The sequence below is a fragment of the Magallana gigas genome, chromosome 2 (genome assembly GCF_963853765.1).
Source record: "Magallana gigas chromosome 2, xbMagGiga1.1, whole genome shotgun sequence".
NCBI lineage: Eukaryota > Metazoa > Mollusca > Bivalvia > Ostreida > Ostreidae > Magallana > Magallana gigas.
In genome coordinates, this window is record NC_088854.1 from 4,352,976 (window position 1) to 4,378,646 (window position 25,671).

Here is a 25,671-nt window from a genome sequence, read left to right on the forward strand (position 1 = left end):
TTGAAATAGTTTATCATATGATTGAAAAATAAAAAACCAATATTTGAATAGGAAATACAAATTAAGGCAATGCCTTTTGTAAAAATTTACCAACAGAGTTTAATATATCTAATTCTTCACAGTTTAGAATCCAAAATAATTTTTGTTTATCTTCTAAACTAGTAAAATGTTTTGCTTTAGATGAAATTAAATCAAATAATTCCTCTCTTTCTTTTGTAAATTTGCTGCATTGGATAAGAAAATGTTCTTCATCTTCAATTTTATTAAGTGTACAATTTTTGCATATTCTTTCTGTTCTAGGTGTGTTATTATATCTGCCCGATTCAATAAAAAGTCTATGCGCTGATATCCGCAGTCTACAGATTGGCTTTCTGTATTCAGGTCTTAATATAGTTAAATACTTTTCCAGTCTGAAGTTAGTTTTCAAAAATAAATAAGTAACAAGTTTGCCATCTTTAAGTGTTTCATTTGAGTACTGCCAATCAATCAAATATTTTTTAGTCTGAGATTGTTTTAAAGAAGTAACAAAGTCTTTTTTAGAATATGTCATAATGTTTTGAATATTAAGAATGTTTAGTAGCTTTTCAATAGAGGAATACCAAGTTGTATTTTGGGCGAAATGAAGTTCTTTACTACATATAAATGCATCTTTTAATAGAGGAAACTCTGTTGTTAAATTTTCTAATCTGTAGCAATATTTTAGTAATCTATTGACAATATCATAATGTAGAGGAAATCTTCCTAGTTCAGAAAGTGAAGCATGGTTCATACTTTTCTTATTCAACCCCAATATGGTTTTACAAAATTTTAGATGTAAAGTTTCAGCTATTAAGTTGTTATAACATTGTTGTATCAGTATATCATTAGACTGTTTTATTTTTATGTTATTGACGTTAAAGATTCCCCATATTTCAGAGCCATAAAGTAAAATTGGCTTTATAGTGTGGTCAAATACATTTAAGCTAGTCGATATCCCGGGGTTTAGACTCAGGAAGTCTTTTCGTAGTTTGAAATAAGCTTTCAGTCCCTTTTTGTGTAATTCCACCTTAGCCAGTGAGAAAGTCCCTGAAGCTGCGAAATGAATGCCTAAGTATTTGTAATTTGGTACACATTCAATATTGAAATTTTTGTAACTAAATTTATGGTTTATTGTTCTCCCAGCTTTATTAAATATAATAATTTTTGTTTTATTGGAATTAACTTGCATACCCCAGTCATCACAATATTTCTCTAAAGCATTTAATTTTTGCTGAAGTCCTTCTGGTGATGATGAAAAGATTACTATGTCATCAGCATACATTAAACAGTCTATGTTTTTTGAGTATAATGATATAGAGTCAATACAGCCCTGTAAATATGATGGCAGGTCATTTATAAACATTTTAAATAATGTGGGGCTCAAATTGTCTCCTTGACGCACCCCTAATTTGATAGGAAATGAGGAGGTAAGAAAATTATCATATTTAACACATGCTTCACTTTTCATATACATATTATTAATGATACAATAAAATTTTGTTCCCACATTGAAACAACACTATCAAAAGCTTTATGAAAATCTATAAAGCAGGCATATAATCTACCTTCTTTTGTATTAGAATATTTATCAATTAAACATTTAACAATAAAACAATGATCAGAGGTTCTGGCATGTTTTGTGAATCCAACCTGACAAGGGTGTATCAGATTATTTTCACTTAGGAAGTTATCTAATCTGGTGTTCAAAATAGTATTGAAAAGTTTGCCAAGATTACTTGTTATAGTTATTCCACGGTAATTGTTTGGGTCACAGGGATCATTTAATTTGAATATAGGAGTGATATATCCCTTAGCCCATTACTCTGGGTAATAACTAAAGGAAAAGCATAAATTAAATAGTTTCAATAATCAAGGTATGAGAAATGTGTGTCCACTTTTCAACATTTCATTCGATATAAGATCTAACCCTTTTGCTTTTCCACATTTCAAAGAAGAAATTGCAGCAGATATTTCTTTGTTTGTTATTATGTTGTCTAGTTTATTAAATATGTTATGTTTACGTTCTTTTTCTGCAAGTAGAAAATTTAATTCTCTAAATCTGTCTTCAAAGTTTTTGTCCACTGATGAATGTAAAGATTTAAAATGGTTTAACCATGCATTAGGTTCTACTGGATAATTAGTTGAATCAGCTTTTTCTGCCCTTAGATCATTTACAAGTTTCCAATATTGTTTTGGGTCATCTATCCGCAAAGAATCTAGCTTGTTAATAATGTCGCTTCTAAATTTTCTATATTTCATCTTCCTTAATTTGTTATATTCCCTGTATAATTTATAGTAGTGCCCTCTGATAATGGGGTCCTTGGGGGATTTACAATATAGTATACCTTGAGCAACAACTCTTGCTCGCATTTTACCCAAGTCTGCGTCAAACCATTTTTTGTTTTTAACTTTATTTTTATTCTTAAAGTTTGGTTTTTTGAGCGACAGTTCAGCTGATGATAAAATAATATTTTCAAAGTCAGAAATTAATTCAGATATTTTCTCTAGTGTACATTTATCTGCTCTGGACAGGAAATTATTGATTTTTGATTGAATATTTGGTGAATTAAGAGCGTCTTGAAATCTTATAACTGACCCTTCTGTCCAAGTGTAATTAATAGGGACTTTATGCAACCCTTCCTCTGATCTGGTGGGTAAAGAATGTTGGAATTTGGCTAAAATTTCCCATGATATTTTGCAATGACAGTCAGATAGGGTAGGAATAAATTCAGAAACTTTAAAATATAGAAGCTGTTTTGTAATTTTTTCAGCTGCTAATAAATAATCAACAGTACTCTGACCTAAGGGATTGAAACAGGTATAATGCCCAAAAATGTCTCCTAAACATCTTCCATTCATAATGCGTAATTGATTTTGTATACAAAATTCAAGCAACTCTTTCCCTCTTGTGTCTAATACAGTATCATGACTTCGTCTTACTCTGGTAGTATTATCTACAGAATATGAATCAAACAAAGGAAGGTACTTTGGGGTGTCATCCGTAATAACATCTAATTTATCTGCAGTACGAGCATTGAAATCACCACAAATCAGGTACTTTGGGGTGTCATCCGTAATAACATCTAATTTATCTGCAGTACGAGCATTGAAATCACCACAAATCATCAAGACATCACCTTTTTTTTGTAATACAAAAGATCTTTTTCAATTAATTCCAATATGTCATATGGTAAATGTCTAGTATAAGTAGAGTTCGCAGGGGGCATATATAAAGCACATAAGTAGAGGTCTGAATGTAGATGGAAATGATTCTTATCAAATTTTAACCACCGGTAGTCTTTACATGTAGTAGGTAGTATCTTGATATGATCTTTTAATTCTTTCCTTCTTAGAATAGTTAGACCTCCATAATACCTTCCATTTGATGATATATCTCTACATACAGAAAAACAGTTGAATTGTTCAACAGACACAGATGTGCTATATCCAATATGAGTCTCTGCTAATATAACTACATCATACTCTTGTATTTCTTTGATGAAAAAAAGATCATCTAGTTTGTTTGTACCATGGACAATCAAACCACCTATATTCCAATAACAACACTTGATCGAGTTTTTGTAGATTGTCATGACACTGGTAAAGTAAGATTAAGGTATAAAAAGCAAAAAGCAAAATTAACAAAAAAAGATAACAATACTCAAAAGAGAAAAAAAAAAGATAATTCTTACACAAATTTCACACAAGTTTAAACTTCAGTATAAATCGGTTTTGTATGGGGAAGTAGATATGCATCAGTTGTATAGAATAAAGTGTGATCTAGGATTATATCTCTAATAATAATAACCCCTTCCTCTTCTGCTTCCACCGTTACCCGAGTATGAATTTCTTCCATAGAAGTTATTATGCTGGTTGGTTCTCCTCCGTACATGTATCATCGTTTTTTGAAAGTGTGTGTGGGGGGGGGGGGTGTAGGTGGGCAGCTTCATCCAAAACATCTTGACAAGGAATATTAAAAATGGGGAATTATGAAAATCCTAATCCGTAGGGGGGAGGGGGTATTTACATTTTAACTTCAATTTAATTCAATTAGAATTACTTTATTTTTTGGTTCCATTTATTACATGCTCCGACAAAAGTGAAAGATCCATGATATCTCTATTTATTATATGACCAGTTAAGAAAATAAAGTGGGTAAGACCACCTACACACCATGTGCTCTGACCTAACTTGGACTCGCCCACAAATCGGCGAGCCAAAATTATGAATGAGACATATTATGGCGCGAAGTCTTTCTTTACCATTCACGCAACAGCTGAGATCTCAGATAGATCAATCGGCATAGATCCATTGGGAGGGTGTCAACTAAGAACTACATAATTATATTATACTTTGGATTGAATGTCTTAGAAGAAAGCTATCGAATTAACATACACACTTAACTGACTAGCAATTGTTTGATGTACATTCAGTACGACATGCGAGTGAAACCCTTTTCCAGATGAATGAAATCACCCAATTGATCGAAAATCGGGTCACACCCCACTTCGGCGAATTACTTGTACGTAGCCCCCCCCCCCCCCCCCAAGTAAATATTCCAATCATATGAATGTATAATTTGTTTTAATTAATCCAAACTGATGATTCTTTGTTAATGATGATAATCCAACACCAACTATTACTTACATTGTACCAAAGTAGACAATGTGTATCATCTTGTTGCGATGACCACCCCCCCCTTTTTTTTGACCGTTCAAATATGGCAATCTGTTTTTAAATCAGGATTACACACGTGCAATGTGAAAAGCCCTTTTAATTGAAAACTCTTGCTTATTGTTGCTTATTACATCCCATATAACGTTTTCATCAATTATGAATTTAAATGTTGACACATTAAAGATGCATTGTCATGATGTCAGGCAATTATTAATTCAAGCCTGTGGGTGGAATAAAAACATGTTATATGACATAAAGATAACAATATTCAAGGGCCTTCCGTCATTTTCAAGCCATGATAAACATGATAAAAAGGACTCTCAAAATAAGAAAATAGACGCAAAGTAAACTTTCACGGCATATGTTCACATTGTATGATGTGTCTCAAAATTCCTATTTTGGACTCGTCCACTATTATAACTTCGAAAAAATTAACGAATGAGACATTCTGGCGCGGAGTCTTGTAAATGAAATTTCCATTGATCAGAATGGATTCTTCCGTGAGGGTCGGGGTAGGTATAAAAACAAATTTAATCGTTCAAAGTTTTGAATTGTTAACAACGATATATCAGATTGAATGTTTTAGAACGATTTATAAATCCAAAATACAGTCATTTTAATCGGTTGACGCGTGAGCATATGTATAAAGTAGGCGGGCATCCTTACGCCCTATTAATTGAAGACAAATGAAATCGCGTCCAGCAGAACTCCCTGGCATTTTAGTGTAAGTTATTATAAATTTATGATTTTGTTTGTTAATAACAATTCAACATCAATTATTAATTAACAATGTACACTCTAGAACGCTAATACACAATTTTGCTGCGATGACCCCCCCCCCCCCCCCCACGGCCATTATACCTATTTTTAAATCAGGATTACACACGTGCTTGCATGTGCAGAAGACAATCTGGAACTTAACTGATAACTATATCATCTCTTTGGAAATTTATTTCTCCGTAAGTGAATACGTGTAGTAACTGATACATGCAATTGTGAAAACCACAGAGGAATGCATGATCTGCACATAATAACTAACTGCTTGATACAATATTTCTTTTTTCCAACATGTTTTAAGTCAATGATAATATGAAAATATATGCTTGACTTCATATCGGAAATTACTCATTTTCTTTATTCCCCTTTTCAATAAACAAAACAAACCAACAAACCAAATTGATCCAGATAAATATAATTATCAAAAATAAACCTCAAAAACAAACTACACTTTCATCCCTCACCCACAATATTGCCTTTCCGATATTTGTCATCGTTGTAGATCCGTGTAACAATCTATTAAGTAGGTGCTTGCACGACATAGAACCGGACCTTGCTGATCAACGTTTTCATTAACGCATATAAAGGGAAAAAATATTTAGATGTTTTCTTGAATTTATTTTGATGTAAATAAAAAAGAGAAGAAATTAGTTCTCAGTCTCTCTTTATGCTTGTTTGTTAGCGGTTAATCTGAGTTCATTTTGCATATCCTTTTGTAATTTAAAAATATGCGATGTAAATCTTTTTTCCATGCAATATTTCGTATAAAACAATGAAGAGTAGTATCTTGAAACTTCATTCAAAATTTTATTAGACCTTTAAATTGTAAAATGCTAACATTGGAAATTGTGCCCGATTTTTTTTTTTTTAAGGTAAAACTTTTTTGATTAAAAAAACTGATTTTTTGAGACAAAATAAATTGACATAATCAGTTTGACATTCTCTAAGTGCAGGTCTGTACCTCTTAGTCTGAAAAAGAATCGGATGGACGACCTAGGACCCAGATCGTCCATCCAAATTTCTTGAATATTGCCATTTCTTTCGTACGCGGACGCATGTTGGCCAAATACTCACCGAGACTAAATGGTTCGTATTTTAAGTTTTAACTGCGTTTATAGGTAATATTGGAATTCCGATAATTTTGAAAATGATTAATTAAATAAAAATGGTTAAAATTACCGTTAAATTACCGGCATCGGTCTTCCCCATGCGCGGATTTACAAAAGTAGGGGGAGGGTTCCAGACCCCACCTCTACCCCCGCAAAATTTCCATAACATGTACAATATAAAATTACAAAAATATGCCTCGGACATCCCCAGGCAAACTCAAATAACCGTCAGACACTCAACCCCCACCCCAGGATTTTTTTCTTATCCGCGCATGCCCCCTTCCCCCCTCAAAAAACAAAATTATTCTTCAGAACCCCCTGTAAAATTTCCAGGATCTCCGCATACATTTTAAAAGATTCATTGGCGCTTGCTTTCGATAAAAAATGCGAGTAAAATGTTTGGTCTTTTTACCTTCATACCGGGCATACCCACTGTGTGATTATAATCGTCGTCCATATTCTGTGTATATTGAGTCAATTATGATGATTAGATAAGTTTCTCAAAATAAAATGCACATGCAAAAAAAAAACAACATGCAGCGAATCAAACTTCAGACAACTTTTAAAGATTTGTATTTGCTTATATACATGTACTTTGTTTCTTTTACACAGTGTTTATACATCTAATATTGCACCATGGTCAGGTATCAATTTTTGTATTACGTCACAAGTATGACGCAGCTACGACGGAAGACCTAATCGTTGCTTGCAACGAGCTCGTCTCTAGTTCATATATACATTTTCATTTCATAAAGATGAACCTCTTTGATCTTATTTTTGTTGTTTGTTTCATAACGGTGCCCCTTTCTATATTTAGATGCATAACGAGACTCAGGTAACCGATCGATAGGAGAGTCGCTAGCTGTTTTCAGGCCGTCGCCTAGACGACAGTGCATGTGCTTGTAGAGCTGGACGTTCACGTTTAACGTCCCACTGTGTTACTGTAACAGAGACATTTTGAATTGTTTCAGTAATGGGAGATGTGTTAATAAAATGGTTCCAATGCATGGTAATTAAACTCAACTTTTCTACAATACGTATACACGGCCGTCTTATAAAGCACAATGTGTATTACTGACATGACAAATGTACGCGAACGCGGGATTGCTCCCGACAGAACATTTCTTTTAAAGCAAAAAAAGAAATACTGATTTACGATGAATATAATATAATTATCAACGTGGAGATGATTTTAAAAAGTGAACTTAATATTCGTATACGATAATATTTGAATCCAAAGCCGTTACTTTTAAGTTACGGTTATTAGGGATATTAATTATGACTTGCCCCGTGTTTCACGTACGTTTTTTACTTGCAAAACATCTACAAACGAAAATACCAAACAACCTTCAGCAGCAACTTATAAATTATTTATTCCATACACAATTCTAAAGAGGTAATTAAATAAATTTTATAAATGCTTTATACTTGTACTCGCTATCTTCCATGGAAAAAAGTGGCATGGAAAAAATGTTGTTCAATGTTCATCAAATACGCTGTAGCCTTAGCAATCGAAAATAATTAACAAACTGTATATTGATAGATTGACATATCAACAAACATTCAGACCCGCAATGTGTTTTTTACAAGTTCTATAAAATGTAGACTTAATGACTGAATTCTTTATCGTTTTCCGTCTGGGTTATTTTGAATCACGTGTGTACGTTATGTGTAGCCATATAGATGAACACTTTAAGTGTTTAATTTTTAAAAGAAATTGTGTACAAGCAGAGCAATGCAATGCTATGACAATTAGATTTCAACAATGTATATGGTGAGGCCGGTCAGACTGATACTGGTTCTTCTTGTTCTACAAAGAGCGAATGTAAGACGAAGTATTGGGGTGTTATATTTTAAACAAATATAAGTATTGCTTTCTTAAAAGCTTGCATTACTCAACAAAGTATTTTATTGGAAGCATTCTTAGTTACCTTAGCTGCATATATGTACCGCTCGGTCTGTATCCCGAAAAAATTGACTACCATCCGAAATTTTTCATACAAGGTCTACAGACTTGCAGCTAACATTACTTTAAAAATACATTTTAGAATTTGCCGCTGTTTATGAATTCATTAAAAAGACGCACAGAATCAAGTGGTAATATGTCGTTTGATATGGGATTTATGACGTCTTTTATATTGTTTTCATTAAAATTATTTCATTAGTTCAAGCTTGTGGGTGGAATGAAATCAGTTTCACATATTATATTACATAAAGATGTACTCTCCCCACTTTTTCTCGCAATAACTATTTTTTTAAAATTTACATTCAAAAATTGAATTATCATGGAGTTGCCCCCCCCCCCCCCATTTTGGTAGCATGTAAAAAAAATAGTATGAAAATCATGAAATTATGGGCGAAATTTTGAAAATTTTGGAAAATTCAAAATTCTTGTTTTTTTTCTTTTTTTGCTTGTCAAGATTTGTTGAATGAGTTGCCCCCCCCCCCCCCCCCATTTTAAAAAAACGATGCTACGTGCCTGGAAATTACTCATTTCTTTATTCCCCTCTTTAATAAACAAAACAAACATAACCGATCCAGATAAATATAATTACATGTATCAAAAATAAACTTCAAAAACAAACTACACATTCATCCTTCACCCACAATATTGCCGTTTCGATATTTGTCATCGTTGTAGACCCGTGTAACAATCTGTTCAGTAGGTGCTTGCACGACAAAGAACCCCTTGCTGATCTACATTTTCATTAACGCATACAAAGAAAAATATATTTTGATTTATTTTTGAATTTCTTTTGATGTAAAAAAAAAAAAAGAGAAGAATTTGGTTCTCAGTCTCTCTTTATGCCTGTTTGTTAGCGGTTATTCCAAGTTCATTTTGAATATCCTTTTGTAATTTAAAATATGCGTTGTAAATATTTTTTCATGCAATATTTCGGACAAAGCAATGAAGAGTTGTTTCTTGAAATTTTATTAGACCATAAAATTGTAAAATGCTAACATTGAAAATTGTGCCCGATTTCTTTCTTTTTTTTTAAGGTGAAAATTTATTGATTTAAAAAATGATTCTGTGAGACAAACAAATTGACATAATCAATAAAAGTTTGACAATCTCTAACTGCAGGTATGTAGCGTTTAGTCTGAAAAAGAATCGGATGGACGACCTAGGACACAGATCGTCCATCCGAATTTCTTGAAAATTGCCATTTCTTTCGTACGCGGACGCAATACTCACCGAGACTAAATGGTTCGTATCTTAAGTTTTAAGTTTTAACTGCTTTGAAAGGTAACATGGTTTTCTGATAATTATGAACATGAATAATTAAATAAATTGGATAAAATTACAGTAAAATTACCGGCATTGTTCTTCTCCATGCGCGGATCTAGAAAGGGAAAGGTTCCAGACCCCCCCCCCCCCCAGCGAAATTTCTTTCAATTACGTGTACATTATAAACTTACCAAATATGCCTCGGACATCCCTTGGCAAACTCAAATCAAACTGGCGGGAGTTGATTTTATCGATTATTATTTATCTTAAGATAAACGATATGTTATTTTGCTTGGCAAGTAGTTTATAATCTCTATTTGAATTACGCACATTTTTATAATATGGATTCTCGGACTTTTCCGAATTTCGAGAAAACCTCTTATGAGTCATGTTGTGTAATATTTAAAAATAGAATTGATTTCATCAAACTATGTATCGTTATTCGAAATATTTCAAAAAGTGTATGGATCCAACCAATAATGAACTCAAGTCTCGTTCAACCAGATTCTCGGCTGTCTCCGTTAATCTCCGACAAGTAAGGGTTACCAGGTCACGTGATAGCTTGATGATGCGACCTCTAAATACCAGGTATAGACTGACTCTCTGCTTGTCGGAGATGTACGGAGACAGCCGATGGTTGAACGAAAGTATATTGAGCTCTCACTGGCGTAGGAATACATACGACTGCAAAAAACGTCTAAATTGTTCGTACTATTTAAAATCTGACTATTTCTTAGATATTTATAAATAAGTTTCCTTTTAAAAAATGCTTCAGCGTACATTTCATCGAATTAATCGATTATTTTCAAGAACTAACTCTTGTCAGCGGTGATGATTTGTGCTTAGGTCAAAACACTGTTTCAGTTTCGGTTTGCCAGAGTAACTGCATAGGAGAGTTGATTAAAATCAACTCTCAAAAACCGTCTGACTTTTCAACCCCCACCCCGGAAAAATTTTCTGATCCCGGCATGTTCCCCCTCCTCGAAATATAAAATTATTCTTCAAAACCCCCTGTAAAATTTCCAGGATCTCTGCATATATACTAAGAGATTCATTGGCGCTTGCGTTCGATAAAAATGCGTGTAAAACGTTTACCAATGGTCTTTTTACCTTCGTACCGGGCATAACCATAGTCCCACTCTGTGAATAAAATGCGGCGAATCAAACTAGAGACAACGTGTATTTGCTTATAAACACGTAGTATCATCGTGCAAAATGCACTGTTCAATTATATTTTTTTTTTGGAGTTTACTTCAACATCTGTTTCGTATAATTTTTTCTCACAGTTTATTTCTTACAAAGTTACTTTTTTATTTAGTGATTGACACTTTTCAGACTTTATATGTGATTTCAAAGAGACAGAGTGTCATACCTCAAGGACTGTTAATCTCTTAAAACAACATTGTGCAATTATCAGATTTTCATTTCTTGGACATCAAAGACTCATTGAGTTTATTTAATTATTTTATATCTGTGAACCTTTCACTCGGCTTACTTATATCATACCTGTCAATTTATATTCATTGTTAAGATTCTTATAAATAGTTATGTACAATTGTCAATGCGCAGTCTAGAATACGACGGCCAGCCCCGGCCACGTCCGACTCTCCTAGAGTCTTGAGTCCGGAGGCCACTACTGGCCATATCCGACTTGTTTGTAACATGTTTGTCTGTTAAATTGTTATAATGTTGCCATCGTTGAGTCTCGTCCAATTAATGTGGAATCTTGCATCAATTGCCTGTTTATTTTTCTGGAACTGTATACTGGTGGACCTTCGGGAATACGGCAAACCTACCTTTTGTTTTAGCTTACAGCCCACAGCGCGCCACAACCTTATACCTTATACACTTTACGCCAACATTTCCTCACCCGGTTCGTACTGCACACGACTGATGCAGATTCAGACGAATTCTCTAGCACCGTAAAATCTACGCGGTCACAGAAATATAATACTTTGTTTCTCAGTGTTTATACATCTAATATTGTACTACGGTCAGCTATAAATTTTTTGTAATACGTCACAAGTATGACGCATCTACGACGGAAAATCTAATCGTTGCTTGCAACGAGCTCGTCTCTAGTTTTCTTTCTTTTTCTTTTTTTTTCTTCTTTTTACATGTACATGCATGTTTTTATTGTTTATGTACATGGCGTTTTCAGACCACAAGAAATTTGTTTGATGATATTACATAACGATTTCAGTTTCTCAATACAGCCAATTAATAAAATTCATATTTGTATATGATTATTATATACTATTCGAATTAATCATAATTACATCAAATGAAGATCAAATGCAGAATTGTGACATAATAATTAGATTTCAATTGCAGTATTACGTGTTATTATACTTTCATGTTAAATACTGAAATCTGATTGGTTTAGACGCAGTTGATAAACCGTTGTATTACCCTCAGCGTTAGCAACACACTTAGCAACGGGTAACACAACGAATTGTTTCATGCGCGTAAACTATGCGCGTACGGTTCGCCAAAGAATTCACGTCATTCATATATAAAAGTAGTAAAGTTTTCTTTAAAATCTAGACATTCAGCATAATAAAAATGATAGTGATCGTTTAGGAAGATAAGAGTTGAAATTGACACACCTCGAAAATTATGGAGGGTAATCGTGTTCAAAAATCCAGACATGTAAACTTGTAAATCCGAATATGCAATCGTGTTGATGTGTGAGCCTGGGCATGAATATGTGTAATTCTGATCGTGTAACCTATAAAACTCGGGCATAAACACGTGTAAGATTTGACTCAGTTCCTTCGCATGATGCACATTTTGTAACTTTATTGTTTACATTAGTTAATTAAACCTTCAACTTTACACACTTTCAATCCGTAGTTTCTGCGTTTGTAACTTCAGGCTCGGCAATAGCACATCTGACATGATACAAATTGACAAATGTAAAGTCTACAAGTTTGTCGAATTTTGACATGACCTTATATGGCAACTGCCTTGCTGCGGGGAAAAGGCATGCCGTAACCACCGGACCGGAATGAACGAAAAATAAACATAATATTCAGCTAAACTGTTGCAATAAGCTTTTAATGAACGACACCTTTTCTATCGAAAACACCGGTATTATTTTTAGAAAATAAAATTGAGGTATGATTGAAACTGGACCAAACAGGAAGAGGTTCATGTAGAAAAAAATCGTTGCCGATGTGACGAATGCGCTAATTTCCGTAATATAATTCTCATGATATTATAAAAGGAAATGCCTAATATCTTATATCTCTAAAAAAAAATTGACATGTAATTTAAACTGGAATATAAGTAAATGCGTACTCTTTTCTAGAAATGAGACGGATCAAGAAATTTCCTAAGGGGGTAAATATATTCTGAGCGGCATGGGGTTCGAAGACCGCCGTGAGGTCCCATGTAACTCCATTGCTTCTGAATTCTAAGAATTTTGAGAGTGAATCTTTAACCGGGTTTCCGATTATTGAAATAGTAAAAATTGCAGACGGGCGAGTGACTGTCAAAAAGGTACCCTTATTGTACCGATAACTCCTCGAACAGTTTTCAAGATAGGAAGTTGTTCTTTTGCAGATCATTTATACGTATATATCAGAAGTATGCAAATTGCTAGGATTTTGATTTCTGATAATTTATAAAAATATCAGCTGTTGAACTTATTCATTTTTGGGCAAAAGCATTGCATATAGAGTACCCCATTTTTACTCTTGTTATTTTTCTGAATATTAGTTAGAATAAACGACCTGCAAGGATTTGGTAATTTTTCGCGGAAAAATTTATGTTACTTTACATGTATTTATACTTTTTGTTGTTGTGTAAGTGAAAGATAAATAATAACACAATCTTCAATAATAATAAAAAAAAAACTAGCGCATATTTTTTGTGCGCCGTAAATTGAAGTTTTACTATGGGAGGCACTGTCTTCCATCTGTATTTTTAGACAGGGAGCTACAGACCTGCAGCTAGTTCACAAGTGGCTGTAAAGCTGTATTATACTAGCTCTCCAGAAAATTTTTATCAGCCAACTTCACAAAGTGAGTCTGTATTGAACCGACATTCAGGACGTCATACTCAATCCCGTAATAATTGCTTAAAATAATTTTTAAGAAATGTCAATTTTTACCTGCATGATAGGCTTTTTTTCCTACATATTGCCGACAATGCAAAGAAACATTTCTTGAAATAATTTATACACAATTTAATTTCACGACAGTTAACCTTATCTTTGGAATTTTTATTCATTTCTTTTAAAGAGGGTGTCGCTTCTTATGTCTCATATTACCGTATTTAAATAGTTTGTTTTTCTTATCGCTAACTTTGCAACTCAGCTGACAGACTCCGTGTAATTTTTCGCGTGGGGGGGGGGGGGGGGGTCTTTTCACAACTTTGTGGTAGCGATAAGGATGCATTTGGAGATATTTTCTTAATTCAGCCGAGGCCTATACTTTAACAATTTGTTGCATGTACTCTAATAACAGTGGCGTCGGAAGCAAATTGAAAGGGGGGGGGGGCTAAACTAATCATGAAAAATATTGACAAGAATTCCCATAATCATGAAAATTCTAATCCGTGGGGGAGGGTATACCAATAACTCCAATCTTACCTGCCCAATCCCCCCCCCCAAATCATGAAATTCCTAATCCGTGGTGGTGGTGGTGGTGGGGGGGGGGATGCTAGTATACCTACTATGACTCTAATTTTCAATATCACTATTAATAGTTCATTCTTCTTAAGGTCTTTTAAGGAACAATTTTGTTTGCTGCGAGGAAAAAGTAGGGGGGGGGGGGGTTGAATCCTCTCTGTTGCTATGTTCCTAATGGTTAGGTCTAACTTGGCAAAAAAGTGGGGGGGGGGGGGCTAAGTCCCCCCCCCCCCTAGCCCCCCCCCCCTCCCGGTTCAGACGCCTATTAATAAAAATGCGTATACCGGTATATCTTTATACACGTTCAATTATACATATTCAAACAAAGTCATTAAATGTAATTTTTTCAGTTCTATGAGGATATCTGAAGCCGATTGAATTCTTTACTCGCATCTTTTATACATTCTCTTGATAAAATATACACCAATCTCATAATTTAATTTTCCGAAAAATAATACTCTATGAAATGTTGTTATCCAGAGAGAATATGATTATAGGCTTACCTAATTTTTTTGTTTATTTATTCCGTCCCTATTCCGGCGATTACGGCATGCCTTTACCTGCAGCCAGCCTTTTTCTATCAGTGACGTCATTGTTTCCATATAAGGTCATGTCAAAATTCGACAAACTTGTAGACTTTACATTTGTCAATTTGTATCATGTCAGATGTGCTATTGCCGAGCCTGAAGTTACAAACGCAGAAACTACGGATTGAAAGTGTGCAAAATTGAAGGTTTAATTAACTAATGTAAACAATAAAGTTGCAAAATGTGCATCATGCGAAGGAACTGAGTCAAATCTTACACGTGTTTATGCCCGAGTTTTATAGGTTACACGATCAGAATTACACACATTCATGCTCAGGCTCACACATCAACACGATTGCATATTCGGATTTACAAGTTTACATGTCTGGATTTTTGAACACGATTACCCTCCATAGAAAATCATTGTCAACCTTCGTGTCGGTTGAATATAGTTTTCTCGGGGTGTCAATTTCAACTCTTACTCTCCTAAACGGGCACTGTTTATATATTGTTATACTTTCATGTTAAATACTGAAATTTGATTGGTTAAGACGCATTTCATAATCCTTTCTATTGCCCTCAGCGTTAGCAACGCACTTAGCAACGGGTAACATTAAAAATTGTTACATGCGCGAAAATTATGCGCGTACGGTTCGCTGTAGAATTTACGTTATTCCTACATGCAAGCAGTAAAATTTTCTTATGAATTAATACATTCAGTATAACAAAATAAATAGTGTCTGTTTGGGAGGATAACAGTTGAAATTGACACCCCCTCGAAAACCATTGTCAACCTCCGCTTCGCGTCGGTTGACAATAGTTTTCTCGGGGTGTCAATTTCAACTGTTACCCTCCCAAACAGGCACTATTTATCACTACTAAGTCATAAAAGTACTGACATTCCCTTTTTTTACTGATAAACTTAGACATTTACTGACAATGTACTGACATTACTGATAAACTTAGAAAAGTACTGACGTTTTTACTGACGGTACTGAGAAACTTAGAAAAGTACTGACAAACTTAGACAGTACCGATAAACTTAGAGAAGTACTGACACTTTTTACTGACGGTACTGAAAAAATAAGCAAAGTCGACATTTAACAGGAAGTTGACGTCCGATTGATACAAAAATAGATCCCAGGATATGGCATGCCAAAACAAATAGTGTGTTAAAATTTCAAGCATCTGCGACAAACGTTTGCTGAGAAAATTTGACGGAAATTTGTTTGAAAGTTTTGGCTAAAAATAAACAAAGTACTCATTAAACAGGAAGTTGACGTCTGATTGGGACAAAAATATATCTCACGACATAGCATGCCTATACAAATACTGTGTAAAAATTTCAAGCATCTGCGATAAATAGTTGCTGAGAAATCTTTGACGAAAATTTGTTTGAAAATTTTTATTAAAAAATAAACAAAGTCGTCATTTAACAGGAAGTTGACGTCCGATTGGTACAAAAATATATCCCACGAAATGGCATGCCATAACAAACACTGTGTAATAATTTCAAACATCTGCGATAAATAGTTGCTGAGATAAATGCGACAGAAATTTTTGTTACGGACGGACAAACACACACACAAGGGTAAAACAGTATACCCCCTCTCCTTCAGAGCGGGGGTATAATAAAAACAACTGACCATAGATAGAGGATTTTGTGCGTGAGATCTTGTTCCTTCTGGAATGTGTATCTAGAAAATCGTTTTAAATAAACATTGTAATTATAAAATAAATGATATATTTCTATACAAACTTCTTTAGGTGAGACAAAATTTACCTGGGGCGTTAAATTCTCTTGTTTTTGCTGTTTATTGTTCGGTGTTTGTGGAAAGGGTCTCTAAAATGTTATATTTTTATATCATTTTAGCAAAATATTCACTTTGGTCTGGATATGTCATTTCAGCAAACATTGTTTCTTTAAGCATACAATACTAGATAAACAATATTCACCTGGGGTGTTAAATTTTCTTGCTTTGGCTTTGTACTAAGTGGTAATTCTGGAAGGGGTCTCTACAATGTAAACTTTTGAGCGTTATTTCTTAAAATATACACAAATGTGTTCAGATGTCGATTCAACAAACTCTTTTTCTTTAAGCTTGTGCTATTCCTATGCAAACTCTTAAAAATGGTAATAAACAATATTTACTTTGTTGGTTACATTTTCTTGTTTTTGCTTTGCACTAACTGGTATATCTGGAAGGGGTCTCTAGAATTTAAACTTTTGAACGTCATTTGTGCAAAAAGTACTCTAAAGTCTTTAGATGACTTTACACCTAGCTTTTGTCTACGTTCGTAATGACTATTAGTTGCCTGTTATTGTAGAGAAGTATTGCACAGGTCTGACTTTGTAACAAAGAAAAACGTTAAACAATGATGACGACATGCCCGCTTTCGAATGAATCAACTTATTTAAGAGAATTAACTTCAACACTAAATAGTTTACATACTTTTGGTTTTATATCAGCATGTTCTGTGACACCTTGGTATTGAATGGTAGAGTTGTGATTAGTATTCTTAAATAAAATACAATGTGATAAAAAAATAAACAAGAAATAAACAAAGATATTGAAATAAATATAATATAGCAATTTAAAAAAAAAATATAAACAAAAGTTCTAATACTTTTAATCAAATACGGGGTACAATAAAAAAATGCAAGGACTTTGGAAGTATCTTACTTACTTAGCGTCATATTATAACAAAACTTTGTAGGCATAATAAGCAATAATTTTTTCAATTACTTGAGCTCACAAAATTAAAAATATCCGTTTATATCGATATTTTATTCAGATTGAAAAGCTGCAAAAATGAGGTCACGGCGCACAGTCAACTTTTGTGGCATGCAAACAAGAAATTATATAATTGGAACATATATAATTGGGCCTAAAACAGAAAACATGTAATACTTAAACATCAAACTGAGTATTATAATGATATTTTATGTTCCAAATTATAATAGGATATATTGTTTATTTGAACAGACATCGTTTATTAAAGGCAGAAAAAAAGATAAAACTATAAAATCAACTCTGAAAAACACCGCTGAAAGCTGTTAGAATTCACGTTGATGAAAATAATATGTAAAAAATAATTTTAACATACGTGTCTTTATTTTATAAAATTTTTAGGTGGTGGAAACTGTGATTCGGACATCACTGGAGCCCGAAAGAAATTAGAATATTAGTAAATATTTTGCCGAATAGTTAATTTCTGTGGAATCATCAATATTGGTGTGGGACTAAAGTTAGAGTCTTTCGAGGGAAACCCTTGCCCACGAACTACCAACCTATACAGAATCATTTGTTTAATATTTATTAAAATTATCCCGATTGCACTACCATCGAAATTGTTCCTAGGAACCAGGAAAATTTTGGCTGCCAACGAACATTGACCACGAATAAAAATGACACCACAGTATGTCCTCTTACGTTCAAGGCTTTCCTCTTTTGTGAACAAGGAACTACACATGGCTCATTTTAAATTAATTGTCATCAAATAAGATACCATGTAGTATAGAGTCATGTTAATACATGTATACACTGGAAGATGCGCAAGATATTAATTGTGAAATAAAGATGGGGTAATTTTATAAACTGCACATACTTTGTCAAGAAGTCCTGTTTACACATAACCGTGCTCTGTGGTGACAAATTATGCTGATTTTAAAATAAGGAAACAAAAATCCCTTTTAAACAACTGCAATGAAACTTTACATATCAACGAAATAAATGTTGGTGCACAAGTTAATATGTTAGTTGTGACTTTCGTGAAAACTATAAGACAGACAGCGACATACATCAAAGGTTACGCAGTTCTATATTGCACATTAAATCATCCGTTTAGGTCGATGTCTTATCATTTTGATTGAGAGTCTAATACAATAAAAGATGAGAATTATTGTAGTAATTTAACATGTTCCTGAATACTAGAGTAGACCTCCATTAAAGCACTTCTCCCTCCAAACAACAAATAAAATATAGCTCTTGAAACCCTCCCAATTTTTCTTGACAAGTTAACACTAGCTTTAAATTAAAATTTTCTTCTCGAAAACGTGATACTCAAAAAGGATATTACATTCAAAAATCAAATACAAATGTCAATTTAATAGATCAGAATTGATATCTTTATTTTTTGTAATGTAAATTTTTAACAATCGCAATATTTTTTCGTTTATTAGGTTAGAATATTTGGTCTCTTTAGTTTGAACAATAACATATGATTAGCACATGGTGTGATTGTGTTGAGTGACACCTTTTGAGGTGTCAATTTGAAACTTTCCTAGACTTAATCAGGTGTGGTGTGAGAATTTTAAAACTCGTGTTGCATACAAGTAACAGCAACTTTTACTACCGAGCAGTTTAAGTATTTTATTGATAAGTATGTACTTGATTTAGAAAGATTCTTCCTCTCACATTTACTGGTTTTTTTTATTTCATACATTATGTAACGATTTTCAAAAACATACTATACATATTATAAGTTTTGATTACCAATTTGAAAACTTACAGCCAGTATTCATACAAAGTAAAGACTACCATATACATGTATACCTACCCGTAATAGATTGCTAACTATTTAAAAACAAAAAGTAATATCCTAACTAATGTGATTCAAACTTTTTGTGAATGCAGTTTTATCACGATACAAATGTTATCAAAGTGCTATAATGCATTTGACCTGCATCTTTAAAATGTATTCTATGAACTACGCCGTTGACTCAAGAAAACTAAATCACGTGTTAAAAATGTAATAAATAGAAGGCGTTATAGAGACTAAAAATAATAACACAAGTCTTAACTTAGCTTTTTTTTATTTTAAATGTGTTTGGTGCATATTTTTTAGAAATATATGCATTTTGTTGTTGATAATGCCTCTTAAAATTGAATAATCTGCTCAAGATAGTATGTAACTTATTAAGAAGAACAATACGACAAATATTATAAAATAGTGGGTATAAAAGGGAAGTTGTCAGAACCAAAATAAATCCCAATTTTCAGATGTTTGTTATCTTTACTTTCTTACTCTTCTTTTCCAGTGATTTTTTCGGTAATTTGATTTCATTTTATGGCATTAAAATATCCTATTGTATAAACGGTTTTTTTTTCAGGATATTGTAAAACATATTTTTGTTTAAGGTCAATACTTTTTTTTCAGCGGACATTCATCAAAGACAAAGACTGACATAGTATCAGAGGCATTTTAATAAGCAATCAAAATCGAATTAAATTGTTTTATCAAGATATGTCATACCTTTACATTTGCCATGCCTAGTGCTGTGTTCTTTGGTGCTCTGCTGGTTATTACCAAATGCTACCATTAAAAAACATTCTGTTTAAAAACTATGAAATCTATTTACAGGTATCAATCAATGAAAATTAGAATTAGATATCATAAAAACATTAATAAAAGTTAAAGGAAATCAATACAAAATGTGTTACTTTTACATCTCTTAATTCCATGGTTTGTTACCTATCTCGATGCTTTGATGATTGTTACAATTTCCTCTTTAAAAAATTCCTGCTCAGGGTTAAATAAGATCAATTTGTTATCAAATTTCTTTTATTTCATAATTATTGTTGTGAACAACTTGTCTTGTGAGAGACAGCGCACAGGTATTTTTGTCTTATACTGCGTCTTACAATGTCACTCTGCACATCTTAAAAAAGTAAACACATTTCATTCATATACAATGAAAAATGATAATAATTGAGGAGGTTGGAACTGTACTTCATTTGTTTAAGTTTGTATTTAAAAACTAACCTATTTTAAACAAAAATATTGTTTTCATATTTATGGCATAATATGAAGCATAAGGACATTTTTGGCCTCTACAATATATTCCAAATGATATCAATGAATTCAAATTAGGTTTCTGAATTTCAGTTTGCATAATTACTTTGAGTGAAATATTTCTAGGTATAATTATTTTAATCTTGAATTTTTCATTTCTAATAAAAAAAAATGTATATATATATAGACTTATATATGAATAACATGTTATGAAGGAAAGAGATCCATTCTTTAAACACTTATTGTAGTATCTCTATCCCACAATCTTAAATATACCTGCAAATCTCTGTATTTTAAAAAATGTGTTTTTAGTCCTGAAATAATTTAGTTAATATGAAATACTAGTACTGCAAAATCTTATATTTGTTAGAATACTTGCTTTTTAAGGTAATTTCTACTATTTGATATTTGATGTTTGCAAAGGGGCGGGGGTGCAAGAGTCGAAGGAATATCGAATAATCAATTCCCTTGCTCCCTAGGAGCCACAAATTGTAAACTTGTAGGCCTGTAATGGTCACTTGTCAATGAGCAAAAAGAAAGTTTGTTGACGAGAACTTTGTGAGATTTAAAAGCCTTCACTATATGGCCATTTTATATAATATTATATATTATCATATACTTAAACCCACTTTATCTAAAGATGCTTCCATACAATTTTCAACTTTTTACAAGTACCAATAATTTTTAAATAGGTGTTATTCGTTTTTTAATAGGGGGTTGATCTTTATTGTAATAAACTATAGATTCCTTATTAAAAGGATGCATTGTGCCAAGTTTGGTTGAAATTGGCTTAGCGGATATAAAGAAAAAATGGAACGTTTATGACGATAAAAACCGCGACAATTTTTTATCACAATATACTAGATATGACTGTAGTTTTCCAATTTTAAATATGGATGACAACCATTTAACTTTTCTAATTGTGATTTTGTGCACAAAAAACATTTACATTAGATATGTATTATGTGATTACCATGCATAAGGCAAACATAAATAGAGAAAAAATAAGATATTCTACCTTTTTTCCTGTAAATCGTATTTGATATTGACTACTAATAGTACAATTTTTTTTTTTTATTAAAAGATTCTTTTTTTCAATTTCTACTTACATTTTTTGTTCATAATTCCTTCCGTCTAAAGTCAATGGATTGTATAACTCAGACAAAAATCAATAATGTACCTGGACAACTTTCAAACTCTATAGTGCTGTTGCTGCGATTAAGAAACTGTGCATTGGTGAAAGTAGATAAAAGAATTTTAAAACAGGAAGAAAATTCAGTAACAAATTAAACCTTTGCCAACATATTTAAAACAGGATTTGTTCAATAGAAGAAAAACAAACTGTTTTAGCAACATATTATATACTCAAAGACTCTTTTACAAGAAATGAAATCGCAAAAGTTAGATAAAGGCACAAACCTTTCAAATGAAAAATATTGTCTAGTTTATATCTTTTGTGTTTCACTTTATTTACAACATTTTGAATTGGTTCATTCTGTTAATTAAGTACCTAAACGAAGTATCATAATTTAGTAATTATATTTTAACTGTAATTCAATTATAACAAATCATTGTTTAGATTATTTATAATGAACAAAAAGTTATACGTTTTAGTTTTCAAGTGAAGAATATTTTCTTCTTTTAGGCATTTCTAGTTGTTTGTAAATTTGAAATTTAAAATTAAATTGTTTGTGAGTTTTTAAAACGATATTCAATTCACAATGCACTCTTATAATTAATTACCTTCAGATTACATTTCCTATTACTTTTTTCTGAGGCAATATTACCACACATGACATCGACATTCATTATCTGGATCTTTACACTCTTAATTGAATAATTATTATTTATATTGTTCACAATATATAGAAGAGTAACTCGGGTGTATCATTCTTAATTTCAGGTTTTGAGAATTTAGTCATATGACACTTATTCATAAAAATATATTCTCATCAAGAATTAAGGTTTTTTTTTCAAGGAGCATCATTAAAATGATGTATTTTGGTATTTATTGCATTTCGTATAACGTAAATATGTTATTTAGAACACATTACAAAGTGGTGGCATTGCTTAATATATCACTTGGCTAGTATCTAATCAGTATACATATGACACCTTGAAACACGAAAAAAAAATAATGATGACCATTGGCTTGCAATTTTAAAACCAAATTACCTCATATTATAGCACTTTCAACACGTTGATGAAATGTTAACCATGGATTGATAGAGAAAACTCATTCTACTGTGTCGATGCCTAAATTTAGTATTCCTAATTGAAGTTTAGGATTATTAGATATTTTTGATTAAATTTCAAAAAAAAAAAATATCAGAACAAGAAATAAAAAGGGTAAATGACTCTTTCTGAAAATATCATGAAAAACTTTTAAGATATTTTGATGCCAAAATGATTCACAAAGCATTATCAAATTAGGATAACGAGGAAATCTTAGTTATAGTTGTTTTTTTTGGTAGATGACAATGAAACAACAAAGCTTTATAATATCTTCCTCTCGTTTATTGCATTCAGAATTTACAAATATAAAATGTTCTGTAGAGTTGAAAATATAGAAGAAACAAGTCAATCGTTGAGAATGTCTATGAAAGAGAATGCTTTGTCATACTGTTCAGTTCTATCTTTTTTGCATCAAATGAAAGAAAAAATTCTGTTTCAAAATTTTGCTATTATGCCATGAATATGTATTTATACTATTATGTATATATATATATATATATATATATATATATATATATATATATATATATATATATATATATATATATATATATATTATTACTTATTAGGTTAGTTACTGACTCACTACGGAAATATATTGGGTTGATCAATCTCATAGATGGCGAGGCGAAGCCAAGCCGTCTATGAGATTGATCAACCCAATATATTTCCGTAGTGAGTCAGTAACTAACCTAATAAGTGTTTTGTTTTCCCGAGGACTATCAAGCGACATATTCATTCACAAATAGCGGTGATCTACGCAAAGCCATGTACAAGATGCCTTACATCTCGTCCAATTAAACTCATTTAAACTCTTCAAAATTATCAATACCACCTTTCAAATACGCTTAAAAAATCTTTGCTTCAGCCATATTACTTACAATGTTTTGTTGCTCTTCAATTTTAAACTTCTGCAGAGATTTGAGCAAATTTAGACGCTGCCATTTTGTTCTGCTCCAGACACAACAATGTGACGTCAATATTCAAAGGGCAGCTACTCTAATTTAAAAAATAATTCCAAAGGGCCACTACTCTAAATATTTTAATGACTTACTAAACACGATTTCTGTGTTAAATAATATGAACTATCGAGATGAATAGGTGAGGCGGCGGCCAATGACGGCCATATTGCCTAATATTAATCCTCACAGAACCTACATAGAGATATATGAGGCAATCACGTGCCATGTTTAATCCAATGAAAATGTGACATTTCAGTCCGAGGGAAAACAAATATATATATACGCCCACACTCCGAGGGAGACAGTCCTTCAGTTATTTATATACCAAGGGTTTCTAACATGGACACTGACTTTGACAGATGGTGGCGAAACCCTTTGATGTATGTGTGCCAGAAAAAATCGCATGCATATGTATAAATTATGTTTCTGTGTATTTACGATGATGCACTGTAAATTATCAATGCAAGATTTTTTTCCATTTTTCCTCGATAAACACATATAAATGTAAAGTGTATATGTAAAATCTTTATTTCATAAAAACATGATATATATCGTACATGTAAATCTCTTTTTCAACTTATGTTTTCTTTCTGATAAACACATATACATGTACAGTGTACATGTTTCATTTTCATATCATAAAACGTGAAATATATTGTAAATCTTTTTTCACCATTTGTAATGTTGTGTGGTAGTACTGATATGTTATTATCAGAAACATGTTATTATATTCTTGTTTGTAAGGTATTAATAAATGGTAAAAAATGAAAAAAAAAGTTATTGTTGAAAATTGGATCAAATTTGTTTTAAAGGGTAATTATATGCCACTTGTTTATATCGTAAACAGTTTGTAAGATCTTTCGTGAAAGAAATATGTGGGTTATGGATTGTATCAAATTGCATGTTTTCCTAGTACTCAGTACATAAATATCAGATTTGAAATTATCATTTATACTAGATGGTTTTGTTCATATAAAGGTTTATTTCTTTTAATTTTAATTCTCCGTTCTTGTTGCATCTCGAGCTCTAAACTGGTTTTGATTTGTTCAGTTCCTCAAGTATCAATAGTCTTATCATTAAATAAGAGGAAATAATTACGTTTAATTTTTAGGGCAACTTCGAAGAAAAAACCAAATTGTCTTAGTTTACGGTACACGTGGGATTTTGAAGGCTTGTTATTTTTTAACATCAAAACGATCTTTCGGTCAAAAGTCCTCTCGTCAAATTTATATCATTTACGGGCTATTGAAAATTCAAATGACATTAATATTTCAGCTCGAAATTTCCATATAAACACATAGGAAAAATTACTGAAATGAATCTTAACCATAGGAAATACGCGTTTAGTAAAATCAAAACACACAGAACAAATCACAAAACTAGTAGTGCATTTACAACTGTCAGGACAATTTATATATATTAAAACAAAATCTACATTTACAGCTACTTTAAATTTACTTGTGCTCAGATAATTTTTTTTACTAATATCTTTGTTGGCTTTAGTAGCTTTGTCTAGTTTTCGCTATGTATTTGTTTGATAGTCAATGTTTTATATTAAATGCCAAAAATTGCGATGTATTGGTTTCTTGTACGTTTCTTTTCCATCCTGATCCATAATTGACATAGAGAAAGACAGCGTGACTACATGTGCAAACATATGCAAAAGAGAGATAACTCTCGATTATATTCAATATTTCCTGTCCTC